This window comes from Bos mutus, chromosome 8, assembly GCF_027580195.1.
Source record: "Bos mutus isolate GX-2022 chromosome 8, NWIPB_WYAK_1.1, whole genome shotgun sequence".
Classification (NCBI taxonomy): domain Eukaryota; kingdom Metazoa; phylum Chordata; class Mammalia; order Artiodactyla; family Bovidae; genus Bos; species Bos mutus.
The window spans coordinates 82,478,940-82,498,819 of record NC_091624.1 but is presented as its reverse complement, the minus strand read 5'-3'; the positions used below and the strand labels follow the sequence as shown (position 1 = coordinate 82,498,819).

The window sequence follows — 19,880 nt, the reverse complement described above, 5'->3', positions numbered from 1 at the left end:
ATCTCTGGCATAAAGTTGCCATCAGGGAACAAATCACTGATTTTTTCCGGTTCCTTGTATTTCAACTTTGGCGGTGAGTTTCTTTTTAGCTTTAGGAAAAAAGCAAACTTGTTTGAATTCTCCATAGCCAGGGTTATCAAGAATGAGTAATATTTAATTATTTAGTAGCTTTCTAAACACTTATTTTGAGACTGTTTACTTCTGTTTTTGCTCAATTTGATGTGTTTCCAATTTTTATTTTAGGCTTCTAGGGGGCTATAAAAATGGGGACTCTGAAAGCTGTAGTTTTAATTTCCCCATGGTTCCTTGTAATTCTAAGTTGATAGTGAACCTAATCACCTCCAAAATTTTGGTCGCTATTTTTAAAAAAATTTATTTTATGGAAGTATAGTTGATTTCACACTGTTGTGTTAATTTCTGCTGTACAGCAAGGTGATTCAGATACACACACATCCCTCCACGCATTCTTGTTCATATTCTTGTCCATTATGGTTTTTCACAGAGTATTGAATACAGTTCCCCGAGTATACAACAGGATCTTGTTTATCCATTCTATAAATAACAGTTTGTGTCTACTAACCCCCAAATCCCAATCCATCTCTCCCCAGTAGTGGCTACATTTTTGTACAGAAGAAGAATTATCCTAGAAGAGTAGGCTTGAGTTGTTAATGACTGATTAATGTATATGTCCTCAGTACAATCTCTTATTCCCTATGTGGTTGTTGGTTTTTGTGGGGTTTTTGACTTGAAAATACTCAAAGTCTCTTTTTGATAAGTAATGCTACTAGCAAATATAAAATACTCGGAGTAATGTATTAGTTGGATACTTGCACTTGAAAGTTTATTGTCTTTTTAAATCAACACAAGCAGGCATTTGTTTATTGATGCTAGTAACATCAGTATTAGAACTTTTATCAAGATGCAACATTCACCAACCTTTTTTTCTTAGAATTCCTAAAGATGGGCTCCCAGTTAATCAGCTATTAAAAAACTATCTGTTAAAGCTGAGTTAAACTTAGCTGAGTTTAATTAAATTTTGAAAGTTGACTGGGAATTCATCCAAAATGCGCTCATCAAAAGACAAAGGTATTTGAAAGTAGAGGTAAGAGATAGGATTATGGGGGGTGGGGAATTAATTTTAAAACTCTTGAACTGGAAAAATGGTTTAGTGATAGAAAAGCTGAAGATAAAAAGGTTTTACTTTAAAAATAGTTCAGTATGGTATATCTGTCCCTAGGATTTTCTCTGGCATGCTCCTTTCAGAAATGTGCTTGCCCACATTAAAAAATTACTAAGGATAATGGAAAGTGAAAATTGCTGAAATGTACAAAATTACCAAAGGTACAACATCATTTGGAAATAACTATAAGAACATTTTCCCAACCTAAAAACTCCAAAAGAGTTTTTTATGATCTGTGAATGTACTTAAATGTAATCTCATAAACAAGTTAAAATATTTTAGCTGTGCATTAAACAAATTCTCTTTAGGAAGAATAATGAAATTACATGAATTTAGTACTGTCTGGAAAAATATGAACTATAAAATGGAAAGTTAATCCTGCTGGTAATCTCATTAATGTGGGTTACACTGAACTCCTTACAGGCAAATAAATTGTTAGCTCTTACATAGATGGATATCTGTCCTGAGTAGAATGAGACATGTTTGGCTCAGTAATTATCAGTGGAACAAATAAGCATGCTTTGTTCAGATAGATCTCAGATTGTTCACTGTTTGACATATAGTTATGCTTGATTTCAATAGTAACTAATGAAATGATAGTAATTTTATGTATTTACAATCCTATCTGTGCTGTGAAAATTAACATGTCTATATTGGTCAAGCCAACTCATTAGAAAAGATCCTGATGCTGGGAAAGATTGAGGGCAGGAGGAGAAGGCGGCGGCAGAGGATGAGATGGTTGGATGACGTCATTGACTCAATGGACATGAGTTTGACGAAGCTCTGGGAGACAGTGAGGAACAGGGGAGCCTGGCATGCTGCAGTCCATGGGGTCACAAAGAACTGGACACAACTGAGTGACTGAACAACAACTGGTTAAGAACTTGGTTTAGAAAGAAAAGAAAGTAATTTGTTCATAGAATTTTAAAAATTCAGTAGTAGAATAGATTCAGCTTCTCAAATAACATTATCTGGGTTCTGACTCTCTCTCTTCTTTCTGTTTCTGCATCCCAATTTTACCACTTTCTGTGCTGTTCTCCTTCTTTGGCAAATATTCTGGCAAAGACTGAACCACTTAGCAACCTCTCGTAGAAGGGGTATATTTCTTTTGCAATAGGAGCTGACCTCCCGTTGTCTCAGCGTGGCTCACATGCCCATCACCGGGCCATGCGGTAGTGCTTCGGTGGTTGGATGGGCCCTTAGCTTCCTGTGGCAGCCAGAAGCAATCACCACAGACTGGGTGGCTTACAAAAAGAGGAATTTACTTTCTCCTTTCTGGAGGTCAGTAATCCAAAATGAAGATGTCACCAGGTCTGTTCTCCCTTCAGAGATTCTGGTAGAGATTCTGTTTCTTATCTCTTCCAGCTTCTGGTAGCTCCAGGTTTCCTTGGCTTGTAGCAGCTTTACTCAGATCTCTGCTTCAATGACCATCTTGCCTCCTCCTCAGATCTGCGTCTCTCCTCTGTGCTTTTGTGTTCATCTCCCTCCAAGTAAGAACACACGTGATTATATTTAGGGCCTTCTGGGATCATCCAGGATGATCTCATGTCAAGAACCTTAATTTCACCTGTAGAGTCCTACTCCAAATAAGATCATATTCACAAGTTCCTGGGACTAAGATGTAGACAACTGTTGCCAGGACACCATTCAACCCACTCGAGCTAGTAACCGTTTAACAATCTCCTTGACAAAAAAGGAAAAACCCTTATATACAGTATTTGCCTACCTCTGTGGTGTAAATATTGCCACCATGTCCACTTTCAAGCCGTCAACTGGAAGTCACTGAACTTGGCATTGGGAGAAGATGCACAATAGCAGAGCACTCTATAGTACTTCCACCATCCAGATCCAAGAGATGTAAAAAGCCTTAAGAGCATAGATAATAGAGTAAGGAATTGAAATAATTAGAAAGTGGTGAGTTTTGAGGACCTATTCACTTTGTTTTAAATATAATTTATTTAATTATATATTCATATACTTTAATTTTTAATAGTGATGATATTTAACAACTGGCTCACAAAATTCCTGAAAATTTACCAGTGGATTCAGAAGAGCTGATGTGATTCAGCACCAATACACTGGGTAGAATCTGCTACCTGATCAGGTCAGAGTCATAAAGCCTAAAACATAGGGTCGGCAACATGCAAACCACCCGGACTGCAAATGAGGTGGGTGGTTCCTCAAGAGAACGCTGGGGTGCTATTAGTTAAGAAAGAGAAAATAATAGGGAAAAGACAAAAAAGACAAAGCCACTTCCCATCATTGTTTACAGACATATTAATGATTTCAGGCTTAGAAAAAAAATTTAGCAGTTTGAAACTGTTACAGGTATTGTGGCTATGTGTAGTTCTTCAAATCAGTATCTCTACCTAAGATAAAAATCAGTTTTCACATTCTCACTTTTCTTGGTTCATACAATCTGTTTTTAAGCCTAGACATATCTATCCCAAGGCTTCCCTGCTGGCTCAGATGGTAAAGAATCCACCTGCAATGCAGAAGACCTGGGTTCAATTCATGGGTTGGGAAGATCCCCTGGATTTTATACCCACTCCAGTATTCTTGCCTGGAGAATCCCATGGACAGAGAAGCCTGGTGGGCTACAGTCCATGGTGTGGCAAATAGTCAGACATGACTGAGCAACTAACACTTTCATATCTATCTCAAGGCAATAAACTTCAGAAAAAGACATAAACCAATGGTCTTTTTTAGAGTATCTTTAAAAAAAAAAAAGGTTAAAACCTTTATTGAGACACAATTTATACATCATGCAATTTACCCATTTAAAGTGCAAAATTCACTGTTTTTTGGTATATTCACAGAGTTGTTCAACCTTCACCACAATTAATTTTAGAACATTTCCATCACTCCCCCAACAAAAACTCTGAACCACTCAACTGTCATCTTCCAGTGCCTGCACTCTGACCTATTCCCCTTGGTGACCACTAGTTATTTTCTTCTCTCTAGATTTGCCTAGTCTAAGAATTTCATATGAATAGAATCATGTACTAATTGTTCCTTTGTGACTGGCTTTTTCAATTAACATAATGTTTTAAAGGCTCATCCATGTTTTAATATGTGTCAATATTTCATTCCTTTTTATTGCCAAATGGTATTCCATTGTAAGGATAAACCACAAGTTGTTTATCCATTTATTTAGTTGGTGGCTGTCTGAACTGTTTCTCCTTTTTGCCTATTATGAATAACGCTGCTGTGAACATTTGTGGACAAGTTTTCATATGGACATAATTTTCATCTGTCTTAACCCAGTGGCCTTTTAAGTTAAAAATTTTAGTGAGGTTTCTTATATTCCACACGCTGAAGGGAACTACCATTTAGGAATGAAATCAGAAATGCCACATACCGAATTCCAGTTCTCTTAGATTTTGGATCACTACCTCAACCCCTTAAGAATCCTGGGACGGGTTCAGTCCAGAGGAGGACTCTGCTCGCCAACTCCAGGATGGAGGAGGGTGCTGTTTGTCAGAAGAATGTAGCAGGTGACTTTGGGCAAATCACCGAGTAGGTTTGATAGAATTTCCTCTCACACCCAAGGCCTGGCCTTGCCCAGAGAAGGCTTATAATCATTAGTCCATCACAATGCCATTTGGGCACTCTCCATAAGCCAAGTATAAAGAATAATAAAAATAAAATCTTAGTCTCTGACCTGGAAATAAGAGTCATGGGGTTTGGGACACTTGCAGGAAAAAGGGAAATTTTTAGCTTCTCTGATAGAGGCCAGTAGAGAGCTTCATTTTCTCCCATGAGTGATGGGAGGAGTTCTTTCCAGTTCTGTCTTGCAGACCTGGGATGGGGGAAGAAAAAAACAAAACTCCATATTAATTTATACAGCAGCTTTCTTCCAAAAAATTCAGAGTGTCTCAAACAGTCTTTCACTCATTGCCCTGAGGGAGTTTGCATAAATGTGCATATGAAATTATTTCTTTTAAAATTTACACTCTCCAGTTAGCCAGTACTGGGCAGAAATAGAACCAGAAAAGCAGACCTCCTGACTGAACATTCCACTATAATATTTTCAGTGAGCTTCTGTAAATCAGTGCAGAGCCTTAAAAACAGGATCTCTCCATAATATCCCCGGAACTCTGCTCCCTGATGACTGATGTTCATTTCCACAGGGGCAAAATTTTCCCTTCCGAATGAGAGTCAGCCGGCATGGCGTGCACCACGACCCTCAGGAGTCACAAGTCGCGGGCTTAGGCCCACCTTGAAACAGGCAGCCCAGATTCCCTCGCAGCTCAGCCCTCCTAACCCAACTGGAAACCTCTCAGGAACCTTGAGACTGGCTCAGCCCGAAGGAGAAAGAGTCCTGCTCCCCAACTGTGGGCAGAAAACTGTGGTCTAGCCAGTCCCTCTCCTCCTGTCACTGTCGTGTCTCCACGTTGCTTGTCCAGGGAGCTGGACTGCCCCTCAGAGTCATGGAGGTCACAGTGGGGCACATACTCAGTTCCAGTTTCCCAGAGCCCAACTAGGTGCCCGGGTGCAAGGCTCTGGGAGAGCTTCCAGCATCAGGCATACACAGGGCCAGCCTGGCTCTTCACCCTAAACCAAACACTTAATTCCTCCTCTTGGACCTCTTCTCAACATATTCTTATTTTGAGGTTCTGATAAACCATCCCTGAAAAAAAAAAGTTGTGTTGTTGTTATTGATGTTGTTAGAGTCACACTAGCTCATGTATTCTGGAGAAGGCAATGGCACCCCACTCCAGTACTCTTGCCTGGAAAATCCCATGGGCGGAGGAGCCAGGTAGGCTGCAGTCCATGGGGTCGCTAGGAGTCAGACACGACTAAGCAACTTCACTTTCACTTTTCACTTTCATGCATTGGAGAAGGAAATGGCAACCCACTCCAGTGTTCTTGCCTGGAGAATCCCAGGGACCGGGGAGCCTGGTGGGCTGCCGTCTCTGGGGTCGCACAGAGTCGGACATGACTGAAGTGACTTAGCAGCAGCAGCAGCTCATGTATTTAGAATCTCAGGGAATCACACCTGGGGAGTTATGTGTACTGTTCTTCCCACCCCCAGAAACCTCTGGGCTCCACAAATTCCTTCCCAGGGGCTTGGGGGAATGGGAAGTCATAATCTATTTAGCAACAAAAAGTTTAAACTTGTGTCCCACGCTGCATCCAGCCTCAGACATATTTTGTTTCAGCCCCTACACTCTTAATTAACCATGCTTCAATTTTATTTAAACTTCATGTTTGGACTGGTTCCATAGTTTGTGGGGTCTGGTGCAATGTGAAAATGCAAACCCCTTGTTCAACGTTGAATAATTTCACGTGACACCAAGCACCGAGGCCCTTCTGAGTACCAGTCTCATGGGACTACACAGATTGCTTGTCTGTGAAGCCATCAGCCCTGCTGCCAACATTTAAAGAGCAAAAGACTCTTAACCTCTCTCAAAGACTAGAAAAATTTGATGCTCTAGGTTTTCTTCCCCAAATGGAACACAGAACTGGCCGGTGCTGCGAAGCCGCTTGCGTTAGTTCGCTAGGGCTACCGTGACAAAGTCCACAGACTGAGTGACTTCAATGACAGAAGTTTATCTTCTCACAATTCTCAAGGCTATGCAGCTGAGATCAAGGTGTCAGCAGGATGGCTCTTCTAAGGCCTCAGTCTTGACGTTTCCTTCTCAATGATGAGCACCCTCTCCCTATATCTTCACAGGGTCTTCCCTCTGTACTTGCCTGCATCCTGATCTCCTCTGCTTATACAGACACCAGTCACCTTGGATGGGAGCCCACCATACTGACCTTTTAATTGAATAACAATTTTTAAAGGTTCTATTTCCAAATACAGTCAGATTCTGAGGCCCTGGGGGTTAGAGCTTCCACATATAAAATTGTGGAGCGGACCCAACACAGTTCAGTCCAGGATACAGTTGTTCGGGCTTCCTTGGTGGCTCAGATAGTAAAGACTCCACCTACAATGCAGGAGATCCAGGTTCGATCCCTGGATTGAGACGATCTCTGGAAGAGGGAATGCCTACCCACTCCAGTATTCTGGAGAATCCCCTGGACAGAGGAGCCTGGCGGGCTACAGTCCACAGGGTTGCAAAGAGTCGGACACAACTGAGTGACTAACACTTTCATTTTCATGCTTTCACTTTAGAGAACTGAAGGCACAGTGCTCCAGGTCAAAGCACCAGCCCTGTGCTCAGCAGCCGCCATCCACCGTGTTGTGTGGGCTCTGTTCTTCGTCCCATTTCCTCTCAGAGAGGCAGCCCTGCTCCTCCCGGGAAGCATATGGCCTAGGGACACTATCCACGCTGACTACATACTCCCTGAAGCTCTGCCTACTAAGGTCGCTACTCAACTGATCCTTGAAAGCACTATAATCAGTTTCTTAAACTCAAAAACAAAAAAATGTACCCATTCTGTTGTGATAAGACTTCAAGTGCAGAGCAAGAAGAATTGCCCTGGGGGTACAACTGACTACGCAGAGACTCGATCTGCAGGTTTTAGGAGAGGGAACTCGCAGCCACCACAAAACTCTTCCTGGGGCTGATCCCACTGAACATCACCTGACCATACAAGGGACGGCTCAATATGTCAGTGGAAACTCAACTCTACAGCTCCTTGGAAGTGGCGTGCTCCCAAACAGGCCTTTGTACCTATTCGCTGAAATGTTAGCCAGATTATAGCTGAAAATTCTGCTAATTCTGGGGAAGTTTTTGGTCTTGTGCCTGGAACTATTGAAACATACATTCACACCTACCACATGTAACACTTAGCAGCATAATTTCCAGCACAACACTTTCATACTTTATTTTTAAAAGAAACAGAGCAGAGACTAAAGACCTGCACTCACTGCGGCTTTTTGCAGGAGGCTCCACAAAAGGTGGAGACGATGGCTTCTGCGATGAAGGGAGGGTTTTCTTTACATTTTTAAAGGAAAGGAGTCACACAAATCTTTGCTCAGAATCAGGGAACTCAGGATGCTGAAACCTAACATTTGCACCTGCATATAAATAGAAAACAATAATAAAAATGTCAAATGTGCAAGGCTCTGGCAAAAGAGTAACGATTATCTCATAAATCCCAGCAAAAGAATTTTAAAACATCTTACTGTAGCCCCTTTTGTGTTAAAACTGAGAAAGGGAGGTTCTTAAATTTTTAAAGACTCTCCTCAGACCAGCTCTGCGCTTAAATGCCGATCTTTTCTCCCAGCCAGGGCAATTCCCACCCCACTAGGTTACTTCTAAACAGGCATTGTCCTGTCGGCCTAAATTGCATGCCAGAATTACAAAACCCGCTCACTTTACACCAACGTCTCTATTTAGACTGCAGAGTTGAGAAAGCAAAGGCTATTTCAACTTCAACTCCCTTAGCAAACAGAAGAAAAGGCATCTGACCCGCCGACTTTTTCAGCTGGTCCTTGGGTCTGGTCGCCGGTCTCCGCCGCAGCGCGCGGGCGCCGACCGCCAGTCTGCCACCAGGGGGCGCAGCATCCTTTGTCCTGACACAGGCATTGAAAGCAGGCTATGCAGCTGGCTGGGCCTCCCCGAAAATCTGACTTTCACTCCTTTCATGGTTTCTCTCTGGAACCAGCCCACTCCCCGGCCCGCTTCATTCATTTTAAAACCGTTTCTTCTTCCCTGATGCTCACAGTCTCCCTCCATCTCATCTCAGATCTGGGCATGTTACTGGACTCTGGGCAAGTTTCTAAAAGGGCTTTTCAGAGGCACCAGCCCAACCCCAGCTGCTCTTCCTCTGCAAAGCTTAGGAGACCGGGGCCCTAGCTTATCATTTGCTGTCACTTGGAGGCCCCTCAGTTGAGGATGTTTCTAAAGATTCTTCCAGAATGAAGGAGCCTCAAAGACAAGACTAGCTTCCTGCAAGAATTATTAAATTCATTCTCTAATAGCCCTCCCCTTCCTCTCAAGAAATAATAACAAACAAATGAAATGACCCCCACCCCGCGTCCCCTCCCCCCGACCCCGCACCCGGCAGTGTTCAGCTTCACCACCCTTCCTGCCCCTGAACAATCTCAGGTCAGCCTTTGCAGGAAGACACCTACCCACGGGGACCAGCTGAAGCATCCTTTCAGCCACACCTCTTACCACTCCACTGTGCACCCCAAGCAAGGCAACTGCCTCCTCCTACCCTCAACAGCTTGGCTGTATCTATTCTCCAGTAGAAAGAAATCCACCCAGATACCAAAGACTCAGTGTTGTCATCCTTCAGGGATAAAAAAACAGCCGTTTCTACTTTAAAACACACTTGTAGCCCTGCCCCTACATACAGACAGAACACAGACAAAATGCAAACCCTTAGATCCCTAAAAATCCACTGTTCTACAGGAGTAGGGCGCAGGGTTCCTATCCAGGTCTTTGAAAGGCAGCTGCTGTATTTACATGGAAAGATTTCAAGTTTACAGAGTCTTTTCCCTGCCTCTCATTTTAGCCTCAGAACAACTCTCAGAGTTGTTCAGGAAAGTCTCAAGCCCAGGACATCTGCTCCAGTCCTGGAGCTAGTACAGGGTAGGGGCAGCACTTTGGAGGCAGTACTCAGGTGACCGGGGCCTGAGGAGAGCTGCGGGTCCAATTGCTGTCACAGATGAACCTCAGGATATCTGCACCGAGAGAGCCATGGTTTGGTCTCCTGAAAAACTGTAGCGTGAGTAAGTGCCTAGATGGGGCAGGAAGAGAGGAAAGGAAGGGGTGATATTAACTCTAACCTGACCTTTCTTTTTATCTCTGGCTTTCTTCACTTCCATTTTCTCCCCACTCACCTGAGCTAATGCAGAAGAATGGAAGGCTGAGCCTGGGGACAGGTAGCCCCAGCCAGTCCACCTAATGTGAGCTGGCTTCTTCTTCATAAAGTAATGATAAGGTCTGCCCGATATGGAAGAGAGTCACTAAAGGACAAAAAAGGTCAGTGGTATTCTGGGCAGGAGGGAAGAATAGAGTGGGAGACTTTTACTTTCATTTTATGTCCCTTTGTATTTTGATTTATGCATATTATTACTTTCATAATTTGATTTTAAAATTTTTATTGGGGCTAATGATGCTCTTCAGAACAGCTGTAGTGATGACTTACATAAAGTGTCTGGCATGCACGTGGTCTGGCACGAAGTTGATGCTTCCTGAACAGTAGTTTACTTTAGCGATCACAAACCCTCAAAACTGAGCAAACGGACTTCAAAATCAAGAATCTTGGAGTATAATGCAGACTCTGCTCTCAGCTCACTGTGTGCTCTTAGGAAGTCAACTACCTTCTCTGAGCCTTTGTTTCCTCATCTGTAAAATTATAAGGTACAGGCCAGTTGATTTGGAAAACTATGGGGAGGACAGAGCAGGGCTCACCTCCCCCTCCAAAGTGACCGAGGCACCTTTTAAAACTCAGCTACACACTTTGCAAAGGAGGTCTCTTAAGCTTGAGTTCATCAGAGACCCTTGCTAAAAGTTGTCAACTAAAGGGTAGGTGGAAAGGGCCAGACACAGCTGAAAAAGTTCTAAAATAATACAGGAATTAAATTAGGAAAAAAAAATACATCAACACTCTGGGAACGCCATCAGCTTAAGGGGGTGGGTGGGGGGAGGTGGGAAAAGATAGTTTAGGCTCTTCTTTGGGTGCAGTTGGCACCATGATGATTTCCTGACAAAAAGAGTTGTCATTGGTTGGCACAGGGGATGAAATTCAAGGCCCAGCCAGGGTTAGCCCCAGTCCAGTCTCCTAGGCTGAGAGTTTTATGTGGGTGCAGGGCTGGCCCTGGAGAGACTAGACCCTCCCCTTAACACAACCATAAGGAGAGCTGCCCAGGAGAATTGGATGAAAACACCTCTGAGGTTTCTTCCAACATTACCTGAACCACCACCACTATCACCACCACAACAAAAGTCTATGGATCATAGAAAAGGGTCAACAAAAGACTGAGTCATAGAAGGCAGAGATGCTCAGACAATAACACTTCAGCAGCTGGATTGGGGAGACCTATTCTGGGGTAACCCAGCTCCTGAGAATCCAATGGTAGCTTGTTTCTGGAACATGCATGGATTCATTTCCCACCCTGCTCAAAATCAAATTTTTCCTTATAGTCTGCTTTGCCAGTGCTGGGCCTTTGGGGACAGGATGGCAGGTAGTCTGATGGGTAGAAAGGTTGAGACTCCTTTCACCCTGTGGTCTTCTTCCTATTTAAAGCAGCACCGCCTGTCACAGTAGCCTCTTGCCAATATTGGAGGCAGGAATATTTTTCTGACATTGTAAGGGGGGGTGTTCAGAGCATATGGGAGGCCCTTTCCTGAGGCCATTGCAGGGTAAAAATTGGTTTCACCCGCTCCCCAGGAGGAATCTTCAGCCTTCCCCCAACCCCCAACTCTGAAGGTCAGACTCAAAAGGTATCTACATTTCTATTTTTTAAAAAAGGAGAAAAAGTGGATTTTTTTTTTTTTGGTATCTCTGAATTATCTGACCATGCCTGTTAAACAATGACATCTCCTCCCAAAGCCCGTGTTGTCACTGCCTAAAGAGAAGGTAGTCTTTTCTGTTCTTGTGGGATCTGAAATAACGGTACCAAAGTATAGGGACACCTGAAAGACCCCTCCCTTTTTTTTATGAAGCTAGCGATCTAAGAGAGGGGAAGGGGTGGGGGGAGAGGGAGGAAGAAGGAGGTTCCTGTAGAGAGGCATCCGCAGGTGGCAGCAGCTCTGCCTGATTTCCAGAGAAAAACTAAGTAAATACAAACTGCTCCATCAATCATCACGCTTTGACAAACCTATATTCCTCGAACTTCAGTGTCTTTCAGAGAAATCCCTTCTGTTGTACATTACAAGTCAATTTCAATGGCAATTCTGAATGTCTGGCCACTTGTTAAAATGCTTTCTGCGTTTGCTTTTCTGTGTGGTTCTTTTCTGTGCCCGTTTGTATCTCTAATAAGCAGCATTGTTTATTATCCTTGGGTCCGTGCCCCTGGGACTGAACTGAAATAGAACAGGAGTGCCGAGTTTGAGCGCTGGAAAATACTTCGGGTTTCCCAGGCCCCTGAGGGGTCTCTGGGGCAGAGGAGACAGCCGCGTGGGGAAAGCCCACCCATGTGTGTGCGCCCTGCGAAGGGCAAGCTTGCAGGAGTTGTTCCAGACTCCCTTAGGTACTGGGCAAGGATGCCGAGATGAGTCCACAGGAAGGAGGCACATGGGGATGGGAAATGCCACTAAGGTCTGGGACTAGGGGTGTGACTTAAGGGCCAAACAGTCTAATATTGCCAGGATCACAAAAAGAGACTGTGACGCGGGAAAGGTTCTGAGCTATCTTTTAGGTCCGAAGTCTCAATACTCATCCCCGTGCAATTAATTCTCACGAATAAATTCTCTTTCTTCTACATAGCCCCTCAGTCTCTGCTGTCAAAACGAGCATCCTAAACAAGACGAGGATTACCCCCCTTCTTCCCTGCAGTTGCCTAATATTTCTCCCCATTTCGTTTTCAGCCGAGTGCTTTGTGACCACGGGGATGGAAGCGCGTGCGCCGAGAAATAAAGCTCCACTGTACCCTTAGCTACAGAGACTTTCCGCCCCCTCCAACCCCCAAATCGGCCCCTCCGTAAGGCCTCTCCCAATTCCACTGCTCCCAAAACAGAGTGGGGTTCGTTATCAAAAAGCAGAAACCCGCATCGGAGATACAACCCGGCATGCCTTCCGCGTCTGGGGGAAATTTTTCCGGTTTAGCCCAGCCTGCGTTTAAACGGCCACCCCAGTTTAATGTCAGGACAGAATGTGCCGGAGAGTTTGCCGGAAAGAATGTTATTAAACCGCGTGAGCCAGACCCTGGTTGTGTGCTTCCCAAGCGAGACTTCTAGACCCAGGGCCCGGCCCGAACTGTCCTTGCCACAGGTTCCTGTGAGAGACAAGCCCCTGTCCGCAACTTCCGAAATTTCCTCCAACAGGCTGCAAAGACTGCTCAAATTGTCCTTCCTAGCTCCACTCCCTCATCCAGTTAGGTTGTTTTAAAATACAGAGATTCTGTTTGCTCGTAAGAACAGAGTGATTTCCCTCAAGCAACTCCTGCAAGAGCTTTAAGCAGCCTCTGGGTTGCAGCGCGTCCAAGCGTCTGAGGAGTTTTCCGAATTTCCAGAAGTAGTAAAGGGAATTTTGGTGCCGGAGAAAGTGCGGGGTCTGCGAGTGCCGGGTTGGGGTGGGCGCCGAGGAAGCCGCCTGGAGGCTTTTTGTTTTTTAAAGTTAGACTTGTACCGAGGTGCCAGTACAAACGGCACCGCTACGTGGTTTCCTAATTTAGAGAATCGAGCTGAGTTTGGGCCCATCCTTGAAGCCAGGGGCCCCGCTCAGCGTACTATTTCCAGTTTTCCAAGAGCGAGCAGAAGCGCGGGCGCAGCTCACTGGGCACTGCCAGGCGCAGCTGACTTTGTCCGCTGCTCCCGGCTCTCCGCTCTTCTCCCTTCTCGTGCCAACCCCAGAAACATCCCATCGCTGCCAGGATTGCACCGGGGAAGTGAGGGCCGAATGTCTAGGCTGCGGAATCTCCCAACAGGTAGTTTCACCCAGGAGCTGGCAAGGCTTAAATATCAAAGGTTGGGTCGCACGGGCTGCATTAAACTGGAGCACAGACACGGTCACCGAGGGAGCCAGGAGAAGAAAAGTTGCTTTCTGGGAGTCACTTTAAATAACCCCGTTTTCTCTCCAATCTCCAACTTCTCTCGAAATAGCGCGAGCTGTGCCATTTGGAATGGCACTCAATGAGCCTAAATAAGCCGCTTCAGGCTGTAAACTCATATCCGATTTGAATTCTTTTTTCCCCTCAGTAGTTACTAGAGAACCCAGCTCGGCTTTGGAGCGATAGGTATTTATTTGAGAATTGGGAGATTCGCCTTCGAAACGTCGTAGGCTCCAGGGCAAAAGAGGAAAAGGCTGTGTTGCACTTGGATGATATAATTGAATTATGCCTTTCCCTGGTGTGCAGTGAGGAAAAGCAGGATGCCAGGCAGTATGTGGAATGGGCGGCGGCAGCCTCGCGCTCCAACGAGCGCACCACACTTCCTTCCCAAGGCGCGGAGAGAAGTTGGGTTGGGCCACTGTGTCCTGCCTCCAGCAAGGATGTGCACCAGCTGGAATGTCGTCGCAGCAGCACGATCCCGGCTGCGTGGCCCCCTCCCCTTCGGGGGCACTCTCCCAAAGGTGCCCGCCGGAGTCCGTGGACGCACGTGGTACATGGATACCCGTGGCGCGACTCAAAACCGCGCATATCACCCCAAAGATCCCAGGCGCGCGCAAGGCCCTCGCCGGGTGAGGGAAGGTGGGGGACCGAGCCCTTGAGCCAGCGGATCTAATCCCGCTTTGGCAGACAAGCTCTGAGCTGTCATGGGGTAATGCTTTCCGCACCGACACAAATCGCGGAACTCCGGCTCTGCCTCGTCAGTCTCCTAGAGAAACGTTCTCAAACTTTCCCGGGGTACTGGCCCCTAGAAGCCTCTGGGGCCATAGGCGAAGCTGACCCGAGAGACTTGGATCTTTAACCGCCTGAGGACCTGGCGTCCCAATAACACCCAGCCCGCTCCCCCACGCCTTCCCCAGAATGGCTTGTTTGCCCTGCGTCTCCACCGCTAACCACGCTACCCAAACTTTCCAAAGTTTTCTACCGCTTTGCCACCTCCAGTTCGCCTGGGCTGGAGCTGGCGAGAGGAGAAAAAGACCCCCCCCACACACACACCCTCCCTCCACCTCTCTTTCTCGCCTCTCCCTCCCACCTTCGGCCTCCCCTGTGTGTCCAAACCTTGCAAGTCGGAGCGTGCGGCGGTGGAGCCCCCGAAGGCACCGACTCTGCAGGGGACGGATTTCATGCTGCATCCCCCACTCTCAGTGCCTCGGCCGTTCCGCCCCCTCCTCCCCCACCTCGTTTGCGGCGCAGGGACCTGTGGGCTTGTAATTTAGTTTTGTTCAAATTTAGTTTTTTATCCCCCCTTTTCATTTTTAAAGATTTTTTTTTTTTCTTCTTTGAGATTACACTCCGTTGGAGCTCAAGAGTCTGCCTGCCTTCCAGTTTTCCTGCGCGGGGTTCGGGAGACGCATCCTTCGCGCCGGGCGGGTTGTCTTGCGAGTGGGGCCAGGGGCTCCCAGGCCGCAATTTCTCCAGCTGGGTTTCGTCTCCCTAAGAGACCCTCCATCCTGGCGTGGGGCAAATTCGTGGCGGAGTTCAGCCTGAAGGCAATCCTCCTGGGCCACCACCCCACCCCACCCCGCCCCCTACTCCCGCCAGAGCTGCGGCTGCAGTTGGTTCCAGGGATGTTTTTATACCAGTTTAGGAAACGAAGTAGGCAGTAGAGGGGAGACCCTATTCTAACACCTTCCTGAGGTCTTCCTACACACGGAAAATTCGAGGTAGAAAGGTTGCGTCCCTCCAGGTTCTGCAGCGACGCGCGCCCCGCCGGGAGACCCCCACAGAAATGCCCCGAGTTGGTTGGTTTGCGGCCTATTGTGTTTTTATTTTGTCTAGGATTAGTGTGGTTGGAGATTTTTGCAGCCAGCCTTACTACCCCGGGGCTTCAACTTTCAAACCAAGTCAACGGGAACATTCCGAAGGAAACTGGATCCCCGGGTGCGCCGCCCGGCCGGGTGCGGGGCAGAGAAACGTAATCCTCTGCGCACCGCGCGGGGCAGACTCTTGGTCCTGGGGTCATTTCTGAATCCCACTGGATTGGTGTGGGGATCGGACTAACCCCTCTCCCCCGCCCCCACCCCAGGGTTGGGGCCAGCACTTTGCCTCGATCCTTCCACGTGCTGGGTGCGTTCCTGTTGTCGTTTGCAGACGATGCCTGCCCCACGGGCATCCCTAGGGGCTAATGGGTTCAGCCCGGCCGCCTTAGCGTCCCCAGCATCAGACTCGAGTTTGCCAGGCGCTCAAGGTTAGGCTGCCTGTTACCTCATGTGACCACGGACGTGAAAAAATCTACCCAAAACAAAGGTGCCCACAAACGGCTACCGGAGGGAGCAGCTGAGACCTGCCCCCTCCCCACCTCCTTCCTTTGACTTCCCTGCGCTGGGGAACACCTGCCCTGCATGCCCAACTCATTCGGGGTTCCTTCAGGGCGCTCCTCACACAGGCCCCGCTAGGACTCGGCTGCCTGGGACCGAGGTTCCACCTCCTCGCCCCTTCGCCGGCCCCCCCAACCCCGCTCCCCGAACCCACCCCCGGGCTGGTCCCTGCCTGCTCAGGCCCACGTTGTCACCAAGCGTATGTGGGAGAAAACCCAGCGGAGTGTGGCCTGGGAAGGCGGGAGGTTTCCCGGCCCATTCAAATGGCAGCCCAGCAGTAACAGTAAAACCGCTTCATCGGCGGGTGAGATGCCTGTGGCGGCTTTTTAAAAGGCGTGGTGAGTGGGGATAAAGAGGGAGGCGAAAGGAGAAAAATTAAGGTAGAGGAGGAAGGCAGTGGATAAAGTTGTGGGTGTAAGCTGCCCTGATTCTTAACTCCTCCTCCTACCACCCCTGAGTTTGAGCAGTTGACAAAGCTGTTAAGTCCCAAACTTCTCAAGGGCCGGCGGAGGAGAGGCACCTAAACCCCCAGAGCCAGCGGTACCCAGCCACACTTGGCTTGGGGGCAGGAGAATCCACTGAAGCCGGTCGGTGTTTACTTTGAGTATAAAGGATCCGTGCACAAAAGAACCCCGACTTCCCTTTGCCATCCCCACCCCCACCTACCCTTCCATAGTCCTAGGGCTGTATTTATTTATTTTTCATCTCTGGCACCCGAGATTTCACTCGGAGATTTTAAGGCAGGAGAGGAGAGAAGGAAGATAAGATTAAGAAAAGGGCTGGCTGAGGACTAGAGAGGTATTGAAAACCCAACTTAGATGAATTTGGGAGTGTTTTAAAATTTCATTTCCTTCAGAAGCTGTCTTCTGTAGACCAAAACCTAGTTCCATTACTGGAAAAGGAAACTACAAGTCTCTCTGGAAACAAAGAAGTGAAAGGCTTGAGGGACACCCCTTTCCCCTGCCTCTCCTCAAGTGAATAGAAAGCAACTTTCTGCTCAGCGTTGTGACACCTAGCTGCCCCAGCATGTGGATGGTCATTTCCTTTCAGGAAGGCCAAGGAGGGGGTAGGGAGTGACCCAGAGCCTGATGGCGGTGCCATTTATCTTCTGGGATGGAGCCTGGGGAAAGCCCTGGTGTAACACCAAGAGATGGGGCAGCGTGTTGGCAGTGTCACCGGAAGGATGAGGAGCCATCCTTCTTCCTTCAAAGCCCCTCTCCTGATTATTTACAACTTCAAGTTTATATTTCAAATCTTGAGGCTTAGTTGTTGTTGTTTTTTTAAGTAGAACATTTACCAATGTGTTTGAAATTAATTTTGTATGTTCCCTATTACTGTTGTTTGTAGGATTTTCTTCTCCTTTTTGTCTTTTCTTTCTTGCCTCCTGTAGTATTGGCAGTCCCATAGGAAGAGCTTTAGTGGGGAGGGTGAAATTGACCAGTTCATTCTTACTACCACAAAAAGCAGCATACACATCGACTCTCCATTCTTAATATAATCCTTTAAAAAAATTAGTAAAACAGTCACTTAGGCAGGAACTGGTTAGGACTGAGAAATTGCTAATACTAGGACACTAGCTAATCCTGTCTCTTTAAGAAAAATCCATAAAGGTCTTCCATCAGCCCAGAGTCTGGGAAAGAAGCAAACTCAGTACTTGAAACAAAAGAGACAAAGAGGCCAAACAACAAAACAAACAAACAACTCCCCCTATCCCCCCCTCGGAGACAACAATAGACGAGACACAGCAAGTGCAGTTACTGCCCGCCCGCCCGCTGCTGTCCCACTGCCAAGTCTCCTGCATTTGGCTGGAGACTTTCTCTCTCACCCCACTCCCACTCGTCACCCCCCTTCCTCAGCCCTTTCCTGTCTTTCTCTGTGTGTGACTCTCTCTGTGTGTCCTTCTCTTGGGGTCTGGCTGTGTGTGTGTGTGTGTGTGTGTGTGTGTGTGTTTTTGTCCCTGCCTGTCTCTGTGCTGCTTTTGTTTTCACTTGATGTTGCTCTGTCTCAGACCTTCATATTCTCTCTCCCTGTCCCCCTCTTTCACACCCCCGCCTCCAGTTTAAAGGCTCACAGCATATTAGCATACTCTGCCCTTTATATATTTACTTGCTGGCCCTTTTCTGGGCATCTCCTAACGGCCTTCTCAGAACTTGTTTCTCTGGGTCGTCAAGGTGGCCTATTTTGTATTTTGTTGGCAGCCCTTTCTGCCAGGAGAATCCCAAAGTCCATTTGCACTTGGGTGTTTAACTGCTTCTCCTGTTCAGGTCTTTGCGCTTTTTCTATAAAGGCTCCAGGCACATTTTGTCTGCCTGTCCCCGGCAGTCCTTTTTCCTCTTCTTGGCTGCTGCTCCGGCCTCTCATGCATGCCTGCCTTTGCTTTCTCTCACTGTCTTCCCCCCCACACCCCCCAATCCAGCCTTTTCCTTCCTTTCCCCTCCTCTCCACCAAACTTTAATACAATGCTATAAACATCTTTGCCTGGCGATGGCTTTTCTTTGTAAAGTGAATATAAACCCTTGGAAAGTAGGGAGTGGAGAAAAAAAGGGAAGGATCAATCAACGGAGCCTGCAGACAGCAGAGGCTGAACCATGGAGCAGGCGTCCCTGCCAACAGCTCCATCCTTTTCACACTTTTCTCTCCCTAATAAACCCTTTTGTGATAGTATCTCCTCCTGAAGCATCTGTGTGTGCTCCAGGGAGACACGGAATGGGGGTGGGGGAGAACCTGGTCAGCTCTCCTCTGCTGGGGAGGGAGGTAGAGCCTCATGACTATGTAGCCCCCAACCCAGCCCCTCTCCCCTTCCTCTCAGGAAAACAACACAGAGGCTGTTGGCAATAGGGGCAAGGTCTTCAATGCCTGTTTCGGAGGTGCCTCTTTAAGAGAAGTATGGGATGACTGCTTGAAAAGAAGCTTCTCCAAGGCTTCTCCAAGCTTCTCCAAGGCAAAGGGAAGATTCCAACTATCAGGTTGTGGACTGAAGAGGGCTGAGCTGTTTATCTAAAGGAGATCTGAGAATTCCCAGTTGGTGGTGCAGGGCAGCAAAACAGTGGCACTCACCCCTTCCACAAAAAAAGAAAACAAATCCTGCCCAGTAGGCAACAGAACCAGGACAAATGATCTCCCTTGGCTTCAACCCTTCCTCTTTTCCCCCTTTCCTCAATAATATACAGGCAAAGTCTGATGCCGACAACATTGGAGGCCACTCTGAAGAGAGGAAAACCAATTAGCTTGAGGACATGATAAAAAACAGAAATGTAACAGGAAATTTATCCGCACTGTTTGGTTGCTTGGTGACAAGGGCAGTATTAAGAAACACTGATGTGATAAAACACATATGCACAAACACATACATAGGTGTATATGCATGTAGATTTAGTCCATGGAAAAGAGAGGAAAGTGGAAATCAGACAAACCTGACTTGAATATAACCTGGCCACTCATTAGCTGGGCAACTATACCAACCTCACAGTGGTGTTCTAAAATGTCTGCGGAATTGCATGAATGAAAAAGCCAAAAGCAATGTCTGGCAAGCAGTCTGTGCTCAATAAGTGAGTCCTCCCTATCTGTGTTCCTTCCTCCCTCCATCCTCCCTTTCCTCCCTTCCTTATTTCCTTCTCTCTCACTCCACTGGCTTTCTCCCTGAGCTTTCTATGGTGCAACCAAAGGGGAAACCGTCCAAACTGCCTCAGTTTCCAGACCCTGAGGG

General features: G+C 46.9%; 1 long non-coding RNA gene across 6 annotated transcripts in view; it reads right to left on the bottom strand.

Moving 5' to 3' along the window:
* The window catches only part of LOC106700556 (uncharacterized), a 64,023-nt gene that overhangs the window by 18,391 nt on the left and 25,752 nt on the right, over positions 1 to 19,880 (bottom strand). For 3 of the 6 annotated variants that reach the window (XR_011465174.1, XR_011465173.1, XR_011465176.1), the window contains 4 exons: positions 8,004 to 8,153; positions 4,845 to 4,982; positions 2,907 to 3,046; positions 820 to 2,664 (listed from right to left, as the gene is read on the bottom strand). This is a non-coding gene — a long non-coding RNA (uncharacterized lncRNA). Of the gene's footprint in view, positions 1 to 819; positions 2,665 to 2,906; positions 3,047 to 4,844; positions 4,983 to 8,003; positions 8,154 to 14,915; positions 15,039 to 19,880 lie in introns of those variants that run through there. The other 3 variants (XR_011465175.1, XR_011465178.1, XR_011465177.1) reach the window with 2 other exon arrangements.